Source organism: Sprattus sprattus (assembly GCF_963457725.1).
Source record: "Sprattus sprattus genome assembly, chromosome: 1".
Taxonomy (NCBI): domain Eukaryota; kingdom Metazoa; phylum Chordata; class Actinopteri; order Clupeiformes; family Clupeidae; genus Sprattus; species Sprattus sprattus.
Window position 1 is genome coordinate 9,314,002 of NC_137920.1, and position 26,999 is coordinate 9,341,000.

Consider the following 26,999-nt stretch of genomic DNA (forward strand, 5'->3'; position numbering starts at 1 on the left):
TTGTTTTCTATAGTTAGGTATTTTCAAAAATCCATCAATTATTAGCAGACTATGAATGCCGATGTTTGAAAAGTAGACACCCATTCATTCTTATGTTGCCTCTGTGACCTGCATCTCTGTGTAGGTTTGAGTCTGTTCCACTGTTTAGTGTGATTTCTGCCAAAAATAAAGGATTTTAAAAGAATGTATATATTTCTGTTGTATCATTAATACATATATTACACATATTCTAGTTGGGCAAGACACTTGACAAAAAAAAATGACAAGTCCTCGAACATGAAGTTTGAAAACTGGAAACTTGCTTTAGATTACCACTCCACTAGGCCTTTCTTACCCATCATCTCTCAGTTCACACATCCACCCTCCCCCTACTATACTCCTTTGTGTAGTTTAAGCAGGTTGAGCTAGAGGTGTAAATGGTGCTCATAGACATGGAATCCCTAGATGTGAAAACATAAACAGCTGAAATAATATATATACAGCCGTGGAAAAAATTAAGAGACCACTTCAAAATTATCAGTTTCTCTGGTTTTACTATTTATTGGTATGTGTTAAAGTAAAATGTACATTTTTGTTTTATTCTATAACCTACTGGCAACATTCCTACCAAATTTCAAATAAAAATATTGTCATTTAGATCATTTATTTGCAGAAAAATGACAATTGGTCAAAATAGCAAAAAAGATGCAGTGTCTTCAGATCTCGAATAATGCAAAGAAAACAAGCTCATATTCATTTTTAAACTACACAATACTAATGCTTTAACTTAGGAAGAGTTCAGAAATCAATATTTGGTGGAATAACCTTGATTTAAAATCACAACTTTCATGTGTCTTGGCATGCAAAAGGAAGCAAGTTTTTCTTCCGGGACAACATTGTACTTTGCCTGGCTGAGGTTTGTAAAAGACCATAAGGATTGAACCAAAGCCGACTGGAGTGTCTCCTAGTTCGTCTTCTCTGATGAGTCCAATTTCACAGTAGGTGCAAGACTCTGTGGCTTGTAGGCCTCTCCAGGTCTCCGTCTAACCATCAGACGACCATGTGTTGGGCAAAGCTGAAAATTGGACTCATCAGAGATGTACAGAGATGCAAAGTACAACGTTGTCCCGGAAGAAAAACTTGCTTCCTTTTGCTCTGACTATGTTCCCCAACTCTGAGAAGTGTTTTTTCCAGCAGGGCAATGCTCCATGCCACACAGCCAGGCCAGTAAAGGTGTGGATGGAGTATCACCAGATCAGGACCCTGTCATGGCCAGCCCAATTTCGAGACCTGAATCCCATAAAAAAACCTCTGAAATGTGATCAAGAGGAAGATGGATGGTCACAAGCCATGAAAAGAAGCCGAGCTGCTTGAATTCTTGCGCCAGGAGTAGCATAAAGTCACCCAACGGCAATGTGAAAGACTGGTGGAGAGCATGCCAAGACACATGAAAGTTGTGATTTTAAATCAAGGTTATTCCACCAAATATTGATTTCTGAACTCTTCCTAAGTTAAAGCATTAGTATTGTGTAGTTTAAAAATGAATATGAGCTTGTTTTCTTTGCATTATTCGAGATCTGAAGACACTGCATCTTTTTTGCTATTTTGACCAATTGTCATTTTTCTGCAAATAAATGATCTAAATGACAATATTTTTATTTGAAATTTGGTAGGAATGTTGCCAGTAGGTTATAGAATAAAACAAAAATGTACATTTTACTTTAACACATACCAATAAATAGTAAAACCAGAGAAACTGATAATTTTGAAGTGGTCTCTTAACTTTTTCCGCGGCTGTATGTATATTATAGCCAGTCAGATATGTACATTTAAAAATAATTGGGTGAAACATCGATGGTTTATCAACGGCTTGTTTTAAAAGTTGTGGTCATCTGTACAAACAGGTCACCTCTGGTCACTTCAGCTCAGTTTCAAATAAAGCTTTACATTGTTCAACCATTGATTCAATGACAAGACTTGTAAAGACAGTGAATGAAACTATTAAGAATGAATAAAACATGTATTTATGTTAGCACTAAGCACACATTTTTTTCAAATCACTGAGAGTATTCGCCCATCATGGTTCTTTCCTACACAATGTTGAAAATATATTTTTCCTGCAAGGATTTTAAGATGAGATACCTCACATAAAAATGTCATGAGATGCAATCTCTTTTTGCCCCTTCATTCATGAGCTTAAATTAAATGACATATTATAATACAAAACAGAACTTAAATGTCAGGATCTACTGAAAGATTTCAAGAAGCTAAAGAGTCAGATAGAAGATGCATTATATTAAGAGCACAGAGTGGAGTCAGATTACTAATCTCACATTACTGATGGGTGTGTATGAAATGTAGGATCCCAATCATTCTTATGGTGGATATGGCCCTTTCACTGCATGTTAATATTATGTCTGCTGGTGAAACTCTGTGAAGATTAAAGACTGTTCCAGGTTCTTTAGTGAGTACCACAACACATACATGCAACCTTATGAAGAGAATTTCTATAGATTGGTATCTTCAGTTGAGTGAGACATGCCGTTTGGATCGTTAGCCATATTGATTTCTGTTGTATTCTTAAGGTAGTGTGCCCAATCACAGGAGTCCAGACATTGTAGTTGAGCAAGATATCCCACTGCCATTACGGGTCAAAAAAAAAAATGTCTTCTGAATTGAGAGACACAAAAACACAAAAGCGTTAAAGGAGAGTTGAGGTTTATATGCAGGTCTAATAGTCTTTTCATCCTCTGTCCTCATATCAAGTTATAAACTATTATAAATTACTATTATACATTAATTCACACAAGCGTACGCATATGTCTTCAGAAATACACAAACAAACATACAGTTTGAAAAGCTTTTAGGAACAATGGAAGGTTTCTTCAGTTGACCAGCCCACCCCATCTACTACATGACCTTTCAGTTCACACCTCCAACCCAACCCCACATATCCTTCCATACCCAATCACCTTTCAGTTCACACCTCCAACCCAACCCCACATATCCTTCCATACCCAATCACCTTTCAGTTCACACCTCCAACCCAACCCCACATATCCTTCCCTACCCAATCACCTTTCAGTTCACACCTCCAACCCAACCCCACATATCCTTCCATACCCAATCACCTTTCAGTTCACACCTCCAACCCAACCCCACATATCCTTCCATACCCAATCACCTTTCAGTTCACACCTCCAACCCAACCCCACATATCCTTCCATACCCAATCACCTTTCAGTTCACACCTCCAACCCAACCCCACATATCCTTCCCTACCCAATCACCTTTCAGTTCACACCTCCAACCCAACCCCACATATCCTTCCATACCCAATGACCTTTCAGTTCACACCTCCAACCCAACCCCACATATCATTCTATACCCAATCACCTTTCAGTTCACACATCCAGGAATGGTCCAACCCTCCTTTGTGATGTCTCTGCAGGTTGAACCCTGACCAAGCAGACCTGAGCTCACATGGAACTCCTTTGTCTTTCTAATTTACATTCCGAAAACTCCTGCATTTAAAAACAAAAGTTAAACCCCCTGGCTTAATCATGCGCACTAAATTATTTATTTTGTGCTTAAGCAATTTCAATGTGAGACCTATTGAAATAATAGAGATACCATGGGAATACCTTAATGATGGGATTAAATTTGCAGTCTGTCTCTGCTGTGATTTTATCTCGAGATCTCTAGCTCATGTGCCTGAATCTCTGCCTATATTTACAGAGCAGTCTCTAGGTGATAATTTTTAGCCTCAGGGAAGTCATATACTATTCTTGCAAATAGCCAGTCAATCAATAATACATTGTTTGTTGTGTTGTAGTTGTAATGTAGGATATTAGAGAGGATATTATTAAAAACATATTCTCGGATATTATAGGAGATATTCAAAGGATCCATTCGGGCTAAAGGAGTTTAGAGGAAAAATTAAAGAAAGTCATCAGACATCAGTAATCGTCAATAAAGAAGAAAACACATGAATGCCCCCAGTGTTTCAAAACCTTTGCTGCACCTTCTACTTTTGCAACTCATCAACCAACACACAGGAGAAAAGCCCCATCATTGTTCTGAGTGTGAAAAGGGCTTTAGTGAAAAGGGTAATCTCAAGACACACATGAGGATACACACTGGGGAAAACCCACATCATTCTTCTGATTGTAGAATTACTTTTAGTCAAATTTGTCATTTCAAAGACACCAGAAGATTTATATTGGGGAAAAGCCCCATCATTGTGGAAAGGCAAGATGAAAGGGGTTTCAGGTAAAATGTTACTATAGGATCCAGAGTGGATGGCTTCAAGAAGCATCATGAAATTAAGAGGTTTCTTTGTTTTTGATGCAGCAATCTTTATTCCAGTAAATTGCAGTAAGGAAGCATGTGGAGCATACACTGGATCCAGTGATGTAGGTCTGAACCACAAGCATCTACGACTCCAGCCATAGTGTTTAAGAAGCGCATGGAACATACACTGGATTCAGTGGTGTAGGTCAGAACCACGTACATCTACGACTCCAGCCATAGTGTTTAAGAACCGCATGGAACATACTCTGGATTCAGTGGTGTAGGTCAGAACCACGTACATCTACGACTCCAGCCATAGTGCTTAAGTAGTAAAAGGATATAGTGAATCCTAATTATCAGAGACTCAGTCAAGTGAATATGGAATGTTATGAAACACATGCTATTTAATTCAAGTAAGATGTTATTGTGAGGACCCAGTGGACAGTTTCAAGAACCATCATGAGATACTCACACTGAACTATGGGGTTTCTATAGCTGGGTAACTTCAGTGGTCATTGAGGAAGAACACATGGGTGAATGCAAGGGTTTACATGAGCCACTGATGACAAGGCTACAGATGGGTTTGTATGAAATGTAGGCTCCCATTCATATTATTATGGTGTCTGTGTGACTTAATTACCTATGATAAATGGAAGCTTTCTTCAGTTCCAAATCCCACCTATCCTCTAATTCCCCATCACTTTTCTTTTCACACCCCAACCCCCTACTACCCTCCTGTGAGGAGTTTCTGCAGGCTGAGTTATGGCCACGCCCACCAGAGGACCATCAGACGTGTAAATGGCGCTCTTTCACAATCCTTTGGCATTCTAGTTTGCATTCCAAAAGTTCCTGCAGCTGATTGGATGAGCCATCTTTTTAAGGCAGACACTGGATGATCTGGAAGTATAGTGTGTATGTGTAACTCACATGCAGCACAACTATACTGCAGTTCCAGTTTGCACATCTTTACTAGATAAGTATAGAATTGAAGGAAAGTTCAAGGATTTCTTTTGTAAAACAGAACTAAAATGTCAGGATCTACTGAACCATCACAACTGCTGATGGCAGTGAAGGAGGATATCAAAGAAGAAGAATTTGATGATTTCCTGCAAGAGTACCTGTCTTCATCTCAGAGAGTGGAAGAAAAGCCTGGACTGGAACATGAATCTAAGACTGAATCAAAAAGATCCCCAACATTGGCCTGCAAAGAAGAACATTCTTCAATGGAGGAGGATGAATCGGATTTAAGAGAATATGATTGCGATGATTCTCTTACAAGTAAGTTGCAGATTATTATGTATCATGAAAAGACATAATATGCACCGACATTAGTCATGGGATACTATTATTGTTACATTTAAAAGAGAGAAAAAGTCTGCCATTGTTTTTCTCCAGTTCTGTAACTGAGGTGTCTGTTTCTCTGTTTTTAGTCCCTGCAGTTCGTCTCTAGGTAGACAAGTATTCTATTGACTACTTATGTCCTAAATGAATTCCACATGAGGTACAATTCTAGCCAATAGCTAATAATGAAAATATATTTAATAATATTAAGAAATAATTTGTAAAATGAAAATCTTGACAAATATGATAGTTATTATGACGTGAATATGCCATGATGTTAGAAGGTTTCTTCCTATCGTAGCTTTTTAACTATCTCTAGCTTAGGGAACCATCTTCACATTTTGCCACTTTTAGTGTGTGTTAATATTAACTCATGCAACTTTCTGTTAATATGTATACTTAATTTTGTCAATAAGAACAGTTGGAATATCAACCCGAAAGTTTCTAACTTTTCCCATTATAATTGTATGAGTTACAAGAGACTGTAACATCAGCTAGAAAACTTGCATGGTATTTTTTTCAAAATATTCAGAGTTCAAAATATTTCATGCCATTGGAACTCAGATATTTATCCATTAGGAATAGGTTATTTAAAAGTTTATTTAAAAACCCCTGGCCGTATCTTCTGCTTTACTCAATGAAATGTGAGACCTGTTGAGAGAAAAGAGATACCATGGGAATACCCTAATACATGGATATTACTTGCAGTCGGTTGCATTTAAAACAATTAAAATGCCTACTCCTATTAGTGATATACTATTTACGCAAATCAGTCAATCCAAAACTAAATTTTAACATGAGTTATACTGTTTTTTTTAATGTAACAAATCGAGAATAACGATGACTGAGAATCGTGGATATTATTGTGTAAAGGGTGAGCTCAAGATACACCAGAGGATCCATACTGGGGAAAAGCCATATAAGTGTTCTCAGTGTGGAAAGGCCTTTACTGAACTGGGTAAACTCATTAGACACCAGAGGATCCATAGTGGGGAAAGGCCATATCATTGTTCTCAGTGTGGAAAGGCCTTTAATGTAATAGGTAGTCTCATTAGACACCAGAGGATCCATACTGGGCAAAAGCCTTATCAGTGTTCTCAGTGTGACAAGGCCTTTAGTGTTGTCCTTGTGCTCCTAGATTTGACTGCAGCCTTCGACACAGTAGACCATGACATCCTCATTGCTCGTCTGGAGCAGTGGGTGGGTGTCAGAGGCACAGCACTACAATGGTTCAGGTCTTATTTAACCCAGCGGTCATTCTGTGTTAGCCTTTCTGACCATGTGTCCTCCACTGTCCCGCTATTACATGGGGTTCCGCAGGGTTCGGTGCTTGGCCCCCTTTTATTTTCCCTTTATTTACTCCCACTTGGCTCAATTCTTAGGAAGCATGGTATTTCTTTTCATTGCTATGCTGATGACAGCCAGATTTATGTCCCTCTTAGAAAGTCAGAAGCGTACAGTATTAAGCCTTTATTAGACTGCCTGCAAGACATTAAAGCTTGGATGTACCTACACTTTTTAAATTTTAATGAAAAAAAGACAGAGGTTATGATTTTCAGTGGCTCTGGTGTGTCCCCCCTGGTTGACCGAGGCTACCTGGAACAGTTCCGTAGGCCAATCATAAATAACCTGGGGGTTAAGGTGGACACTGACCTCAAATTTGACACCCAGGTAAAAGCTGTGGTGAAGTCCAGCTTCTTCCAGCTAAGGCAGCTGGCAAAAATAAAACCAATGCTTCAGAGACAGCATTTTGAAACAGTGATCCATGCGATTGTGACCACCCGGCTGGACTACTGTAATGCACTTTACATGGGGATTAGTGAGGCCTCCATTGCCCGCCTACAATTAGTTCAAAATGCCGCAGCTCGTCTCTTGACTAACACTAGAAAGTACGACCACATTACACCTATTCTGACTTCATTGCAATGGCTACCTGTATGTTTTAGGATTCATTTTAAAATACTTTTATTTGCGTTTAAAGCCTTAAATGGCCTTGCCCCACCATACCTCTCCGAGCTGCTCAAACCCTACACTCCTAGCCGTTCGCTTAGGTCAGCTGATTTTGGCCACACCCCGTACCAGGCAAAAACACAGAGGAGAACGTGCCTTTGCGGTAGCAGCCCCAAAATTGTGGAACACTTTGCCACTCCATATTAGACAAACTACATCCCTGTGTCTTTTTAAAACCTTGGTAAAAACGCACCTTTTTTATTTGGCCTTTGGACACTAGATGGCGTGTTGATGTGATGTAGAAGTGTTGGGTGGGTCATGTGTTTTACTTATTTTATACTTATTTTATCTTTTTTTCTTTGTGCAGGAAACCCATGTGTTTGTTTAAACTGTGCTATATAAATAAAGTGGATTGGATTGGATTGGACTTTACTGAAATGGGTAATCTCAGGAGACACCAGAAGATCCATACTGGGGAAAAGCCACATAAGTGTTCTTAGTGTGTAAAGGAATTTCGTCAAAAGGGTGATCTCAAGAAACACCAGAGGATCCACACCGGCGAAAAGCCATATCATTGTTGTCAGTGTGGAAAAACCTTTAGTCAAAAGGATCTCAAGAAACACCTGATGACCAATACTGGAAAGACTTTTTAAATGAAAGGGTCATCTCAAGGCACACCAGAAGATCCACAGTGGAGAAAAGCCACATCAGTGTTCTCAGTGTTTGAAGGTCTTTACTGAAATGAGTAAACTCATTAGACACCAGAGGATCCACACTGGGGAAAAGCTACATCAGTGTTCTCAGTGTGGTAAGACTTTTAGACGAATGAGATGTCTCAAGCCTCACCAGATGATCCTTACTGGGGACAAGAACCTCACCAAAATACGTGATATATGCAAGTACTTAAATATAAACCAATCAAATATTACCAACCTTGACCTGCAATGAAGAAAGTAATGTATTTATGGAAATTAAAGAGAAGAAATCCTTCACCATTTCCATTTATATTTAATGGCCTGAATTTTAGTTTGTTGGCTTTAAGATGTGTTCACTTTAAGAGATAAAATGGGAATAACTTTACCATGGGCTACTATGAGCTGGGTATTGTTGCTTCTTCTGGCCTCCTAATGGTCGTATATGGTAATGCAAAGTCTGTCCCAGCTACTGTCCCCCCCATTCGTCTGTAAAGTGTGTGAAGGATTGACAACTGCATTGAGGTTAACTTGATGTTAGAAATGTGATTGATATCCACAAGTCAGGTGGATCTATGCCTGTTATCTCTTTAAAAGATAAAGTATCTTCTGACATATTTTGTAATTCAATTGTGAAATTGGAAATACTGTAAGAAGCGTGATATTGAACATATTTTTGTGTCCATGTAAAATATTGCTGTGTCCATCTGGATTCAGCCATTCAACTTGCTTGGATAAAGCATGTCAAAATACATATCTGTCCCCAACATCTGTCAAATTGATGTGCTATTTGAGTGATTTAGTAAAAATCAGTGGATTACCCATATTTGTGTCAGTATGTGTGTGTTTGAAGTTTAGACATCGATTAATGTGTGTTGGTGTTTGTGTGTAGTGTAGACATGCATCTATTTGATGTCTTTTTTCTATAGCTTGGTATCTTCAGAATTCCATGAGTCATTGATGAGCAGACTATAGATGCCGATGTTTGAAAATAAGACACCCATTCATTCATATGATGCTCCTGTGACCTGAATATTTGATTTAGAATGTTTGCTGCTGAATCTCTATGTAGGTTTGAGTCTGTTCCACTGTTTTTAGTGTGATTGCTGCCAAAAATAAAGGTTTTTAATATAATGTATTTATTTCTGTTGTATCATTAATACAAGTATTCCACATATTCTAGTTGAGAAAGATACTCCACTGCCAACCAGAGTAAAAAAAAAATATTCCTCGAACATTTGAGTTTGAAAACTGGAGACTTTATTTTGATTACCACTCCCCTCACCCATTGTCATCCATCACCTCTAAGTTCACACATCCACCCCACCCCCCACTATATACTCCTTTGTGTTGTTTCAGCAGGTTGAGCTATGATCATGCCCACCTGAGGACCACCAGAGGTGTAAATGGTGCTCAGAGACTTGGAGATCCTGCCCTTAATCCCTTGGCATTCTGCATTCCAAACGCTCCTGCAGCTGATTGCTTAGATTTGAACCCAGAGAGAAGATGCACTGTATTAACACCACATAGGGGAGTCTGAGCCCAGAGAGAAGGTGGCAAAAACAGATGTAATGTAAAGTTTTCAGAATTAACTGGTGCAAATGATAAAGTCCTCATTGTACTCACAAAAGAAAAGTTGGTTAGGTCTAAGGTTGAGCTTCAACCTGGTACGTAGGCCTGATAATAAACTTACTCTCTATTATTATAACAATATGATATAAACACACCTCCTTGCATAAATACTCACATATGCATACAGTATGAATAAGCCTCGAGGAAGAATAAGATGTATGCAGTTTACCAACCCACCCCCACCTTCCCTCTCCTTCCCCATCAGTTCTTAGTTCACACCCCAGCAGCCTACTACACTCCTCTGTGGAGTTTCTGCAGGCTGAACTATGGCAATGGCCACCATCAGATGTGTAATTGGTGATCATAAATATGGAATTCCTTCCCATAATCCTTTAGGTTGCTAGTTTTCATTCCAGATAGGTTCTGCAGCTGATTGGTTAGGTTTGATTCCAAGAAGCTAATAGGTCAGATAGAAGATGCATTATACAGCACAGACTGGAGTCAAATTACTGAACACACATTCGTAAGGTGGCACTGATGATAAGGTGACTGATGGGTGTGTATGATATGTAGGCTCCAACTCATTCTCATGGTGTCTATATGGTCTAATGTTTTTACCTGCATGTTTATGTAATGTCTGCTGGTGAAATGTAATCGGTTTGTTTAGTAGGAGTACCAACAAAAAAATCTTTTGTATACATTTGTATTGTGTTGTGTGGTTTCCTTAAAGTTAGGAACACAATGAAAAGGCCTTTATATTTAAATTAATAGTATGTATTCATATTGTATTCTTAACGCTTAAAGGAAAAAACAAATGTCAAAATAAATGTAAAGCTCTGCAGGTTTTTTGTCCTAGCGACATAAAAAGACCATCCACGGAAACATGGAACCCTTTAGAAACTAAAAAATAAATACACACTTTGTCAGGAGAATAAAATTGTGTGGGGTTTCTGCTCCTATGGACCCATCCATTAGCAAATGACAGCTATTCATATGTTAAGGGCTGGCTATTAAGCGATCTCTATTAGGTTAGTGTGTGGCGAGAACAGCTGTTGGAGAAGTGAGCTACAAAGACATTCCAGCACCATTACGTAATGGCCATTGACTTGACTGAGGTGTCCCAGGTTTGGTTACACCTAACTCATAAATATGCATTTGTAGGGACACAGTTTTGGAGAGGCACATGTCACTCTGAAATTATACATTTGTAGTAGTGAAACCACCTCTGAGGTTTGCTAGACTATAATCACATTTGCCATTTGTGCATCAATGTTTTTAGTTAGGGGAAATGTACAAAAACATCAAGGCATCTCAGACAACTTAGACAAGTCTAAAAGGCCTTAGTCGCTAGAGTATTAAAGTTGAAGTCGCCACCCACATTCAAAACATGAACAAATTAAAAGTATCCAAAGTGAACTGGGATTAATGTCTGTGATTCTGATGCAAATGATTATGCCCTGTGTGTCCTAAAACAATAATCAAGTTTCTTCACCGGTCACCTGGCCTCTATTTAACTCAGTTGTGTGAGGTTTTTCATTTTTTTTTAGTGAGGTTTCCCACTGGTATGTAGGGCTGATATTACTGTTATATCATTATTAAAATTACAAACACACAGGCTTTTTACAGTGTACTGGCCTACCGTCTCCTACCCAATCACCTTTATTTCACACATGCACCCCACATATACGATACAACTATATTGTCGTTCTTTGGCCCTAAACATTTTAATAATCCGAAGGCCAAAGTCCAAAGGCCGACGCCATTAAAGCTCACTGCAATATAACTAAATCGAAACACAGGAGAACAGGCATGTCATATTAGAACTTCACCAAAATACTTGATAAATGCAAAGACTGAAAATGACACCAACCAAATATCACCAACCTTGACCTGCAAAGAAGAAAAGACGTTTATTGATTGAAAAAAAGAAGAAATGCATTACCTTTTTATTTACATTTCACAACATTAATTTAAGTTTGTTCGCTTCAAGTTGTGCTTTACTCAAAGACATTAGCGAGACACTATATGAGTTGTTTGTTGTATGTTTTAGGCCTTTTCACCAAAAGACTCCAACAAAAAGAAAACAATGCATGTCAGTAAAATGTAAAACATTTAAATGATTGTTATTTATATGTAATTAAACAGGTTAATCTTATGATTTGGTAAGGTGTTACTGTAAACGCCCCGGTGAAGAGTTTCAAGAACCATCATGAAATACATGCAGCCTGAAGAGGAGGGTTTCTATAGCTGGGTAACTGTTGTAGGCATGTAGTTTGGATCGTTGCCTTGTACAGACTGAAGAAGAGGGTTTCTATAGCTGGGAAACTTCAGTAGTCACTGAGGAAGAACACATGGCTGAATGCAGATGCTTACATGAGTCACTGATGATTAGGCTACAGATGGGTGTGTAAGATATGTAGGCTCCAATTCATATCATCATGGTGCCTATATGGCTTCTTTACCTGAATGTTTAGATTATTTCCTATTGTTTGCTGATAAATCTCTATTTAGGTACGAGTCTGTTCCCGTGTTTTCAGTGAGAGGACTGCCAATATTCCCTTTAAAGTTTGTACGTATTTATTTCTGTTCTTTTATTAATGTAGTTTACGTAAGCATAGAAGTGCAGACATTCTAGCAGGGCAAGATAGGCCACTGCCTCCCTCAATCAAAGGAAAATAACGAATTAAAAGTGTTCAGTGTTAACAGGGCTAGATGTCTGGGATACTGGTGCCAAGATATGACCCTGCATGTACTTTATCATGACCTATTATTTTAGGTCTGTTTAATTGTGATGTTTTCTTTGATTTCTTCTACTGAGGGGTCTGTATGAAACATAGGCACCAATTCATTGGGTCTATGGAGTCTATATGGCTTCTTTACCTGCAGGTTTATAATTTAATGTATGCTGGTATATGGGTATGTGGACAAGATTTGTTTATTGAACGTTCTACAGAAAAAAGGAAGGTTCTGTGAATTGTATTATCTCTGTTGTGTTCTTAATGAAGGGTACCTAATCATAGGAGTGCAGACGTTGTAGTTGAGCAAGATTTTCCACTGCCATTCACATTCCAAACAAATAAGAAGTATTAAGACTTGACACACACAAAAAAAAAAAAGCTTTACAGAAAATTGGATGCTTTTATAAAGGTATAATGTTATCCTCTGTCCTTTAATCAATACGTAAACTATTACACACAAATACATTCCCACACACATATGCACATAGGCATACCTAAATTCACACACAAACATAGTATGATAGGCTTTGAGGAACAATGGGGGGCTTCTTCAGTTTACCAGCACACCCCACCTACCCCTTGGCCTTGTAGTTCACACTTCCAACCCACCCCCACCTACCCTGCCATACCCAATCACCTTTCAGTTCACACATCCAGGAATGGCCCATCTACCCTCCTTTGTGATGTCTCTACAGGTTGAACCCTGACCACGCCACTCCTCTGTCATTCTAATTTACATTCCAAAAGCTCCTGCAGCTAATTGGTTAGGCTTGAATCTAGGAAGCTGATGGATCAGACAGAAGAAGCACTATATTAACAGCACATAGGGGAGTCTGAAACCACCGTTGTAAGGTAGACACTGTCTTTGGATAGTTACTGAACTCATCTTTGTAAGGTAGACACTGGGATGCTCTGAATAGATACGGTATGTCATTCTTTGTTTGATTTTATATCTTTAGATTAAAGGTGTGTGACTGGCTTTGAAAAACTTAACTGAACTGACTGGCACTGGGATGCTCTGAAGGAGTATGTGTGTCATTCTTCGTAACCGTACTGTAGAAGTTGAAGTCTCAAACAGTACAACTAAAATGTAGTTCTTTGTTTGTGCTGTGCATGTTCACTTTATTAGTCTTGCATTAAATACAAGTTTGACTGGATTTTCTTTGATAAAACAGAACTGAATTAAAAAATGTCAGGATCTGCTGAACCGTCACAACTGCTCAAGGCAGTAAAGGACGAGATCAAAGAAGAAGAAGTTGATGATTTCCTGCAAGAGTATCTGTCTGCAATTCAGAGAGTGGAAGAAAAGCCTGGACTGGAACATGACTGTAAGACTGAATCAGAAAGATTCCCAACCTTGGCCTGCAAAGAAGAAAAGTCTTCAATGATGGAAATTAAAGAGGAGGATGAATTGAATTTAAGAGAATATGAGCGTGATGATTCTCCTACAAGTAAGTTGCAGATCATTTTGTATCATGAAAAAACCCAATATGCATATTACCTTAATCATGGGGTACTATTGTTGTTACATTTAAAAAAGAGAAAGTGCCTGCCAATATTTTTCTCTAGTTATGTAATTCATGTGTCTGTATCTCTGTTTGCATTTAGTCTCCAGGTAGACAATTATTCTATTGAACACTTGTCATAAATTACTTCCACATGAGGAACAACTGTAGCTAATAGCTAATAATAAAAAGATATTTAAAAATATGAAGACATTATTTGTATAATGGAAATCTTGACAAATATAGTAGTTAGCTTAGGAAACCATTTTCACATTTTGCCACTTCTAGTGTGTGTTAATATTTAATGTTAATGTAAAGTTATGGTAACATAACATACTTAATTGTGTCAATAGGAACAGGTGGAAAAGAAACCCAAAGGTTTCTGCCTTTTCCCATTATAATTGTACGAGTTACTAGAGGCTGTAACATCAGCTAGATAACTGGCATTATATTTTATATTATAATAATGGAGTTGAAAATAAATGTTTACTGTTATGAATAGGTTATTTAAAAGTTTTAAGATTTAAAAACCCCTGGCTTTATCTTCTGCTTTACTCAATGAAATGTGAGACCAGTTGCTCTAGGTTATATTTAAAACATTTAAAATGCCTACTTTAGTTAATTAATGATATACTGTTCAAGCAAATAGTCAGTCAATCCAAAATATCTTTTTACATGATATGTTGTTATGCTGTGTATTGTGTGTGTAACACATCGTGAATATCGAGGATTGAGGATCGAGGATATTATTTTAAAAATATTTTGTAATGTTATAGGAGACGTTCAAAGGATCCATTCTAGGAAAAGGAGTCCAGAGGAAAGAAGAAAGAAAGACATCAGACATCAGCAACCGAACAAAAGGAACAAAAAACATGAATGCTCCCAGTGTTTCAAAACCTTTGCTGCAGCTTCCGCTTTAGCAATTCATCAACGCACACACACAGAAGAAAAGCCACATCAGTGTTCTCAGTGTGGAAAGACTTTTGGCCGAATTGATCACCTCAAGACACACCAGATGATCCATACTGGAGAAAAGCCATATTGTTGTTCTCAGTGTGGAAAGACCTTTAGTCAAAAAGGTCATCTCAAGATACATATGATGATCTACACTGCAGAAAACCCACATCAGTGTTCTCAGTGTGGAAAAACCTTTAATCATAAAGGTAATCTCAAGAAACACCAGATGATCCACACTGGAAAAAAGCCACATCAGTGTTCTCAGTGTGGGAAGACCTTTAGTCAAACAAGTCATCTCAAGATACACCAGAGGATCCATACTGGGGAAAAGCCATATAAGTGTTCTCAGTGTGGGATGGCCTTTACTGAAATGGGTAGTCTTAAAGTACACCAGAGGATCCACACCGGAGAAAAGCCATATCAATGTCCTCACTGTGGAAAGACCTTTAGTCAAAAAGGTCATCTCAAGATACACATGATGATCCACACTGCAGAAAAGCCATATCGGTGTACTTCATGTGGGAAGGGTTTCAAAACTAGCAATGAACTTAGAATCCACAAGATGACACATACTGGAGAAAAGCCACATCAGTGTTCTCAGTGTGGAAAGACCTTTAGTCGAATTAATTATTTCAAGACACACCAGCGGATCCATACTGGGCAAAAGCCATACCATTGTTCTCAGTGTGGAAAGACCTTTAGTCAAAAAGGTCATCTCAAGGTACACATGATGATCCACACTGCAGAAAAGCCACATCAGTGTACTTCATGTGTGAAGGGTTTCAAAACTAACGATGAACTTAGAATCCACAAGATGACACATACTGGAGAAAAGCCACATCAGTGTTCTCAGTGTGGAAAAACATTTAGTCGAATGGATCATCTCAAGACACACCAGAGGATACACACTGGAGAAAAGCCATATCGGTTTTCTTAATGTGAGAAGGCCCTTAACACAGAAGTCAATGGGGCAGCGTTAGCCCGATTAGCGCGAACTTGGCTTAATTTGAGATGGCAGAGCTCTTCTTTGAACTTTGTGCTGATTTACGTAATTGGTTAACTCAATATAATGAGTTTCATCTAGTATTAGGACGCATCAACATTGACCAATATTATACTTTAATTTAGAGGCAATAGTTGTGCTAGCTTATCCTTTTTCTGGTGAAATGTTTGCTCCATTTCCTGTTTCCTGTCTGTGATCCAGGGGGTGGGACGGATTTGGACTCTCTGATCTAATCCAGTAAAGTTTGAAAAACCGGGATAGATCAGGCTGATACGTGGCTGAGGACAGGGGGATTTGGTTATCGGGATCATTCTGATCTGGATTACAAGTTTTGAAATACCGGCCACAGAGGATCGCCACCGGAGAAAAGACATACCATTGTTCTCAGTGTGGAAAAAAACCTTTAGACTAAAGGGTACCCTCAAGGAACACCAGAGGATCCACACATGAGAAAAGCCATATCAGTGTTCTCAGTGTGGAAAGACTTTTCGTCAGATGTCTTCTCTCAAAACACACCAGATGATCCATACTGGGGACAAGCCATATCAGTGTTCTCAGTGTGGAAAGACTTTTACTGAAATGGGTAGTCTCATTAAACACCAGAGGATCCACACAGGAGAAATGCCCCATCAATGTTCTCAGTGTGGAAAGACTCTTACTGTGATGGGTAGTCTCATTAAACACCAGAGGATCCATACTGAGCAAAAGCCATATCAGTGTTCTCAGTGTGAAAAAGCCTATAGTCATTTGGGTACTCTCAAGATACACCAGAATATCCACACTGGAGAAAAGCCGTATCATTGTTCTCAGTGTGGAAAGACCTTTAGACAAAAGGGTGATCTCAAGAAACATGTGATGACACATACTGGGCAAAAGCCACATCAGTGCTCTCAGTGTGGAAAGACTTTTAGTCAAAATGGTGGTCTCAAGATACACCAGAAGATCCACACCGGAGAAAAGCCATATCATTGTTCTCAGTGTGGAAAAACCTTTAGACTAAAGGGGGATCTCAAGAAACACCTGATGACACATACTGGAGAAAAGCCACATCAGTGTTCTCAGTGTGGAAAGACTTTTAATCGATTGGGTCGTCTCAAGGCACACCAGAGGATCCACACAGGAGAAAACCCACTTCAGTGTTCTCAGTGTGAGAAGGCCTTTACTGAAATGTGGAAACTCAAGAAACACCAGCGGATCCATACTGGGGAAAAGCCATATCAGTGTTCTCAGTGTGGAAAGGCCTTTACTGAAATGGGTAGTCTCATGAAACACCAGAGGATACATACTGGGGAAAAGCCATATCAGTGTTCTCAGTGTGAAAAGGCCTTTACTGTAATGGGTAGTCTAAAAGTACACCAGAGGATCCACACCGGAGAAAAGCCATATCAATGTCCTCAGTGTGGAAAAACCTTTAAACAAAAGGGTGAACTCAAGAAACACCTGATGACACATACTGGAGCCACATCAGTAAAAATGTTATTTCATTAAAAGTTTAATCATTTTCTGACATTATGTAATTCAATTGTGAAATTGCAAATACTGTTAGAAACGTGATTAGAAAGTTATTTTTGTGTCCATGTAAAATATTGCTGTGTCCATCTAAATGCATTCGGTCAGATAGTATGTCAAAAATAAAAAGTTCCAAACTTCAGTCATATTGGAGTGTTATTTAGGTGAGTTGATAGTAGGTCCAGGAATAGTGAACACATTTTTAAGGTTTTTTTCCTTTGTTCTTTAAAAATGCTAGGGGCAATGTCATTTAAAAAATCATAACCAGCTACATATGTAAGCAGGATGCTGGAATCATAAAGATTTGTATTAATACTGTGTTTTCAACCATATATTTTACAGGGTTTGAGCACATCTTTCATAGCCAGCCAGATATGTAAATTTACACTGACATTGGGTGAAGCATAGACAGTTCATTAATGATTTGTTTTAAAAGTTGTGGTCAACTGTGCACACAGGTCACCTCTGATCACTTCAGCTGAGCCTCAAATCAAGCTTTCCATACTTCAATTGATTCAGTGAGCATACCACAGTGAATGAAACAAATAAGATTTTTATTTTTTTTATTTATGTTAGGCACTAAGCACACATTTTTCCAAATCACTAACTCAATGATACAAAATATATTTATATTTCCTGCCAGCATTTTAAGATGAGATACATGTCATAAGGTGTAATCTTTCCCCCCCTTCATATATGGACTTCAATAAAACAAAGTATGAAATGTATTGCCATATCAATTAAATCAAGATCTCGGATAGTCTTGACTGCTCCGAAGAAAAGGAAGACACCACATGTATGACTGTCCCATATGTTAAGGTCTATAAACTGATGGTGCGTTTTTATCCGATACACGTTTTGTAAAAACATTGGATTGCCCATGTGTATGTCAGTTGGTGTGTGTTTGAAGTGTAGACATGCATTCATTTGATGTTTGTTTTCTAGTTAGGTATTTTCAAAAATCCATCAATGACTCAGACTATGGATGCCGATGTTTGAAAAGTAGACACCCATTCATTCTTATGTTGCCTCTGTGACCTGCATCTCTATGTAGGTTTGAGTCTTTTCCACTGTTAAGTGTGATTTTTGCCAAAAATAAAGGATTTTAAAATAATGTATATATTTCTGATGTATCATTAAAACATATATTACACGTATTCTAGTTGGGCAAGACACTTAAAAAAAAAAAAAAAAGTCCTCGAACATGAAGTTTGAAAATTGGAAACTTTCTTCAGATTACCACTCCACTAGGCCTTTCTTACCCATCATCTCTCAGATCACACATCCACCCCATCCCCCTACTATACTCCTTTGTGTAGTTTAAGCAGGTTGAGCTAGAGGTGTAAATGGTGCTCATAGACATGGAATCCCTTGATGTGAAAACATAATCAGCTGAAATAATATATATTTGTATTAATGCCATGTTTTCAACAAAACATTTTGCAGTCCTCCATTTGGTTTGAGAAAATATTTTATAGCCAGTCAGATATGTACATTTAAAAATAATTGGGTGAAACATAGATGGTTTATCAACGGCTTGTTTTAAAAGTTGTGGTCATCTGTACAAACAGGTCACCTCTGGTCACTTCAGCTTAGTTTCAAATAAAGCTTTACATTGTTCAACCATTGATTCAATGACAAGACTTGTAAAGACAGTGAATTTAACAACTAAGAATGAATAAGACATGTATTTATGTTAGGCACTAGGCACACATTTTTTTCAAATCACTCCTACACAAGTTCTCTCCTACACAACGTTGAAAATATTTTTTTCCTGCAAGGATTTTAAGATGAGATACCTCACATAAAAATGGCATAAGATGCAATCTCTTTTTGCCCCTTCATTCATGGGCTTAAATTAAATGACATATTATAATACAAAACAGAACTTAAATGTCAGGATCTACTGAAAGATTTCAAGAAGCTAAAGAGTCAGATAGAAGATTCATTATATTAACAGCACAGAGTGGAGTCAGATTACTGATCTCACATTACTGATGGGTGTGTATGAAATGTAGGATCCCAATCATTCTTATGGTGGATATGGCCCTTTCACTGCATGTTTATATTATGTCTGCTGGTGAAACTCTGTGAAGATTAAAGACTGTTCCAGGTTTTTTAGTGAGTACCACACCACATACATGCAACCTGAAGAAGAGAATTTCTATAGCTGGGTATCTTCAGTTGAGTGAGACATGTTTGGATCATTAGCCATATTCATTTCTTCTGTATTCTTAAGGTAGTGTGCCCAATCACAGGAGTCCAGACATTGTAGTTGAGCAAGATATTCCACTGCCATTTACAGTCAAAACAAAAAAATGTCTTCTGAATTGAGAGACACAAAAACACAAAAGCTTTAAAGGAGAGTGGAGGTTTATATGCAGGTCTAATAGTCTTTTTATCCTCTGTCCTCATATCAAGTTAATAACTATTATAAATTACTATTATACATTAATTCACACAAGCGTACACATATGTCTTCAGAAATACACACACAAACAGACAGTTTCAAAAGCTTTCAGGAACAATGGAAGGTTTCTTCAGTTGACCAGCCCACCCCATCTACTACATCACCTTTCAGTTCACACCTCCAACCCAACCCCACATATCCTTCCATACCCAATCACCTTTCAGTTCACACCTCCAACCCAACCCCACATATCCTTCCATACCCAATCACCTTTCAGTTCACACCTCCAACCCTACCCCACATATCCTTCCATACCCAATCACCTTTCAGTTCACATATCCAACCCAACCCCACATATCCTTCCCTACCCAATCACCTTTCAGTTCACACCTCCAACCCAACGCCACATATCCTTCCATACCCAATCACCTTTCAGTTCACACCTCCAACCCAACCCCACATATCCTTCCATACCCAATCACCTTTCAGTTCACATATCCAACCCAACCCCACATATCCTTCCCTACCCAATCACCTTTCAGTTCACACATCCAACCCAACCCCAGGTATCCTTCCCTACCCAATCACCTTTCAGTTCACACATCCAGGAATGGCCCATCTACCCTCCTTTGTGATGTCTCTGCTGGTTAAACCCTGACCACGCCAACATGACTACCATCAGACGTGAACAATGCATTGATATTTAGCAGGAGCTTTTGTCCAAAGAGACATTCAAATAAAGGCAATGCACATGGAATTCCTTCCCAAACTCCATCATTCTAATTTACATTCCAAAAGCTCCTGCATTTATAAAACACCCTGGCTTCATTGTGTGCTTTACTCAATGAAATGTGAGACCTATTGAGAATAGAGATGCCATGGGAAAACCTTAATGATGGGATTTAATTTGCAGTCTATTACATTTAAGACCTTTAAAATGTCTGCTGTCATTTTGTCTCCAGATCTCTACCTCATGTGCCTGCATCTTTGCTGATATTTACAGTGCAGTCTCTAGGTGTTCATTTTAAGCCTTAGGGACTTCCAAGTGATATACTGTTCTAGCAAATAGCCAGTCAATCAATGATACATTGTTTTTAGTGTTGTAGTTCTAATGTAACAAATAGTGGAGAGAGAGGATATTTTTTTTTTAAATATTCTTGAATGTTATAGCAGACATTCAAAGGATCCATTCAGGCAAAAGCAGTACAGAGGAAACAAGAAATTCATCAGCAATCGGCAATAAGGAAGAAAACACATGAATTCTCCCAGTGTTTCAAAATCTTTGCTGCACCTTCTGCTCTTGCAATTCATCCACCAACACACAGGAGAAAAGCCCCAGCCATCATTGTTCTCAGTGTGGTGAGGCCTTTACTGAAAAGGGAAATCATTCTTCTGATTGTGGAAAGACTTTTAGTCAAATTTCTAATTTCAAAAGACACCAGAGGATTCATACTGAGGAAAAGCCCCATCATTGTGGAAAGGCCTTTAATAGACTATTTGCCCTCAAGGCACATCAGAAACTACGTTCAAGAGAAAGTCCCTTCTGTGAAGTACAGGTGTAAAGAGGCTCCCTGCATTCTATGATATCATCCACCCTGTACTGGTGGAGATTAGTGTTCTCAGTGTGGAGAACCCTTTAGTCAGTGTTCTAATACCAAAACTGAACTGGGGCGCACAAACGAAGCCTCATCAGTGTTGGCAGTGTAAAAAGGCAAACAATAAACCGGCTTGTCTGAAAAGATGACAGAAGATACATATATACAAGCGAAAAGCAATATCAGGGTGTACGTGTTTAGGCTCCAAATCATTCTTTTGGTGACTATATGGCCTTTTTACCTGCATGTTTATATTATGTCTGATAGTGAAACTCTGTGTGAATGAAAGACTGTAACTGTTTGTTTGGTAGAGTACCACCACGTATAAAGCCTTTTATCATTCACATGATTTGTGTCAGAGAACACAAACAGCAGAACATCTTAACGGAAAAAAAAACTTACAAAATACTTGATATTTGCAATGCAATGACTTAAATAAAAAATCTACTTTGAGTTGCATAGAAGAAATTCAAAGAATATAATGCATCTTCTTACGAAAAATGTATCAATCACCATTTTTATTTACATTAAAAGAAATAACATTTAGTTTGTTGGCTTTAATTTGTGCTTTACTCTACTCTTGAGAGATACTATAAAAAATGTCACTACCCTAGGCTAGAATACGCTGTTGGTTACAAGCTTATCCTATGCGACTTCGAAGCAAGGTGAAATTTTAGGGAACTTTAGTAAAATGTTCACAAAAAGATTCCAGCAGAAAGAAAAAAAGACGTGGGAAAAGTGTTTCATGTAAAGTGTTTCTATAGGATCCAGAGTGGATAGTTTCAAGAACCATCATGAAATTGGAGGAAATTAAGGAAGTTTCTTTGTTTTTGATGCAGCAATCTTTATTCCATTAAATTGTAGAATTGAAGCACATGGAACATACTCTGGATTCATTTCAAGCATTTCAAACTCCAGCCCTATAGGGTTTAAGACACCTCCTAGGCTTCTAATGTAAATGAGCTGGGCTTGTAATGCAAACAGCTCTGGCAACCTTTTGTTGATCTGTATGATAATCAGGTTTATATGTCCTGCTGCCTTAAATGGTTCTCAGTGGCCTACCCCATTCCCATACTATGATTAATTGCTGTCATTAACACCTTAGTTTGCTTCCTGACCCCATGTGTTTTGAGCAAATCCAGTGTGGGGACCCTTCCTTTGCTTCCATGACATGATTACCATTTTGGATTGATTATGTTACCCAAATTTTGGTGGCCCCAGCAGCAGTGATCATGAATCTTACAAAATACATGTAGACTGAAAAAGAGGGTTTCTATAGCTGGGTAACTGCAGTAGATTGAGACATGAAGTTTGGATCGTTAGGCTTCTGCAGATTGAAGGAGAGGGTTTCTATAGCAGGGTAACTTCAGTAGACACTGAGAAAAAACACATTTCTGAATGCAGGTGTTTACAAGACACTGATAATTAGGCTACTCATGTGTGTGTATGAAATGTAGGATCCCATTCATATTAGTATGCTGTCTGTGTGACTTAAGTACCTAGGATAAATGAAAGCTTTCTTCAGTTTCCAATCCCACCAGTCATCTTATTCCCCATCACATTTCAGTTCACATCCACTGCTACCAACAGTGAAACAGGTTAAGTCCTTGAACATAAAGTATGAAGTATTCTGATTAAGAAATGAGGCTTTCTTCAGATTTCCACCCCACTCCCCCTTTCCTTTCTTACCCATCACCTCTCAGTTCACACATCCACCTTTATCCATGTTTACTTCTGTTATATTCCTATAGTGAGGTACACAATGAAATGGCTCTAACATTGTGCTTCAACTGAGCACTCCACTGCCAAACCCTTAGTCAAAACATGAACAAATAAAAATGCATTCAGAGTGAACTGGGGTAAATGTCTGGGATTTTGGTAATAATAATTTTTAAGGTCACCTTGTTTCTTATTAACTCAGTTGTTTGGGTAGCTTCTCACTGGTCGGTCTGATATTAACCCTATATCAGTATTAAAATACAAACACACAGGCTTTCTACCGTTTACCAACCTACCTTCTCCTGCTCAATCACCTTTCAGTTAACACCTCCACCCCACCCCCACCTACCCTCCTGTGTGGAGATTCTACAGGCTGAGCTATTGCCACGCCCACCTTAGGGCCATCAGATGTGTAAACGGTGCATATACACATGGAATCCCTTCCCATAATCCTTTGGTATTCTAGTCTCCATCACAAAGGTTCCTGCAGCTGATTGGATGAGCCACCTTTTTAAGGCAGACACTGGGGTGGTCTGGCAGTATAGTGTGTATGTGTAACTCAAAGACAGTACAACTCTACTGCAGTTCTTGTAGGCACATCTTGACTATATTAGTCTTGTATTGAAGGAAAGATCAAGGATTTATTTTGCAAAACAGAACTAAAATGTCAGGATCTACTGAACCATCACAACTGCTGATGTCAGTGAAGGAGGAGATAAAAGAAGAAGAATTTGATGATTTCCTGCAAGAGTATCTGTCTTCATTTCAGAGAGTGGAAGAAAAGCCTGGACTGGAACATGACTGTAAGACTGAATCAGAAAGATCCCCAACCTTGGCCTGCAAAAAAGAAAAGCCTTCAATGATGGAAATTAAAGAGGAGGATGAATCGGATTTAAGAGAATATGATCACGATGATTCTCCTTCAAGTAAGTTGCAGATTATTTTTTATCATGAAAAAGCACAATATGCATATTACCTTAATCAAGGGGTACTATTATTTTTACATTTAAAAGAGAGAAAGTGTCTGTAACTCATGTGACTGCATCTTTGTGTGCATTTAGTCTCCAGGTAGACAATTATTCTATTGAACACTTTTGTCCTAAATAACTTCCAAATGAGGAATAATTCTAGCCAATAGCTAATAATAAAAAGATATTTAAAAATATGAAGAAATTATTTTATAATGAAAATCTTGACAAATACAGTAGTTAGCTTAGGAAACGATCTTGCCATTTTGCCACTTCTAGTGTGTGTTACTATTAACTCATGTAAAGTTATGTAAACATAACATACTTAATTGTGTCAATAAGAACACGTGGAAAAGCAACTCAAAGGTTTCTGCCTATTCCCATTATTATTGTACGAGTTACAAGAGACTGTAACATCAGCTAAATAACTGGCATAATATTTTATTTAATAATAAGGGAGTTAAAAATATTTCATACCATTTATACTGTTATGAATAGGTTATTTAAAAGTTGATTTAAAAAACCCCTGGCTTTATTTTTTGCTTTACTCAATGAAATGTGAGACTAGTTGAGAGAATAGAGATACCATGGGAATACCATAATAAAGGGATATTACTTGTAGTACGTTGCATTTCAAACATTTAAAATGCCTACTTTCGATAATTAGTGAGGATATTATTTTAAAAATATTTTGCAATGTTATAGGAGACGTTCAAAGGATCCATTCTACAAAAAGGAGTCCAGAGGACAGAAGAAAGAAAGTCATCAGACATCAGCAACCGAACAAAAGGAACAAAAAACATGAATGCTCCCAGTGTTTCAAAACCTTTGCTGCACCTTCCGCTCTTGCAATTCATCAACGCACACACACAGGAGAAAAGCCATATAAGTGTTCTCAGTGTGGAAAAACCTTTAAAGGAAAGGGTGATCTCAAGAAACACCTGATGATCCATACTGGAGAAAAACCCCATCAGTGTTCTCAGTGTGGAAAGACCTTTAGTCACAAGAGTAATCTCAAGACACACCAGCGGATCCACACTGGGGAAAAGCCATATCATTGTTCTCATTGCGGAAAAACCTTTAGTCAAAAGGGTGATCTCAAGAACCACCTGATGATCCATACTGGAGAAAAGCCACATCAGTGTTCTCAGTGTGAAAAGGCCTTTACTGTAATGGGTAGTCTCATAAGACACCAGAGGATCCATACTGGGCAAAAGCCATATCAGTGTTCTCAGTGTGAAAAAGCCTACAGTGATTTGGGTAATCTCAAAAAACACCAGAAGATCCATACTGGGCAAAAGCCATATCAGTGTTCTCAGTGTGAAAAGGCCTTTCCTGGAATGAGTAGTCTAAAAATGCACCAGAGGATCCACACCGGAGAAAAGCCATATCATTGTTCTCAGTGTGGAAAGACTTTTAGTCAAAATGGTGATCTCAAGATACACCAGAGGATCCATACTGGGCAAAAGCCATATCATTGTTCTCAGTGTGAAAGGGCCTTTAGTCAAAAGGGTGATCTCAAGAAACACCTGATGATGTTATAGCAGACATTCAAAGGATCCATTCAGGTAAAAGCAGTACAGAGGAATAAAGAAAGTCATCAGACATCAGCAATCGGCAATAAGGAAGAAAACACATACATTCTCCAAGTGTTTCAAAACCTTTGCTCCACCTTCTGCTCTTGCAATTCATCCACCAACACACAGGAGAAAAAGCCCCATCATTGTTCTCAGTGTGGAAAGGTCTTTGCTGAAAAGGGTAATATCAAGACACACCAGAGGATGCACACTGGGAAAAAGCCACATCATTGTTCTGATTGTGGAAAGACTTTAAGTCAAATTTCTCATTTCAAAAGACACCAGAGGATTCATACTGAGGAAAAGCCCCGTCATTGTGGAAAGGCCTTTAAGAGACTATTTGCCCTCAAGGTACATCAGAAACTTCGTTTAATAGAAAGTTCCATCTATGCAGTTCAGGTGAAAAGAGACTCCCTACATTCTATGATATTACCACCCTGTACTGGTTTTAATTAGTGGTGCCAGTGTGGAGAACCCTTGAATTAATGTTTTAATACCAACACTCAACTAGGGCGCACAAATTAATCCTCATCTGTGTTGGCGGTGTAAAAAGGCTAACAATAAACCGGCTTGTCTGAAAAGATGTCAGAAGATACATATACACAAGCGAAAATCAATATCAATGTGTACGCGTTTAGGCTCCCAATCATTCTTATGGTGGCTATAGGGCCTTTTTATTCACGTGATTTGGGTTTATTCACGTTGTGCTCATAAAGTAAGTAACAGAGTGAAAGGCCCTTGCATTCTACTTCAGCTGAGCATTCCATTGCCACCCATAGTCAAAACATGAACAAACTAAATGTTTTTCTCTAAAAAGGCTGACGCTATTAAAAAAAACCTTACGAAATGTTTCTATAGGATCCAGACTGGATCCAGACTGGATAGTTTCAAGAACAATCATGAAATTGTAATAAATGAGTTTCTTTGTTTCTGATGCAGCAATCTTCATTACAGTAAATTGTAGTATTGAAGCGCATGGAAATACTCTGGATTCAGTGGTGTAGGTCTGAACCCCAAGCATCACCAACTCCAGCCCTATATAGTGTTTAGGACACCTCCTAGGCTTCTAATGCAAATGAGCTGGGCTTGTAATGCAAACAGCTCTGGCAACCTTTTGTTGTTCTGTATGATAATCAGGTTTCTATGTCCTGCTGCCTGAAATGGTTCTCAATGGCCTACCCCATTCCCATA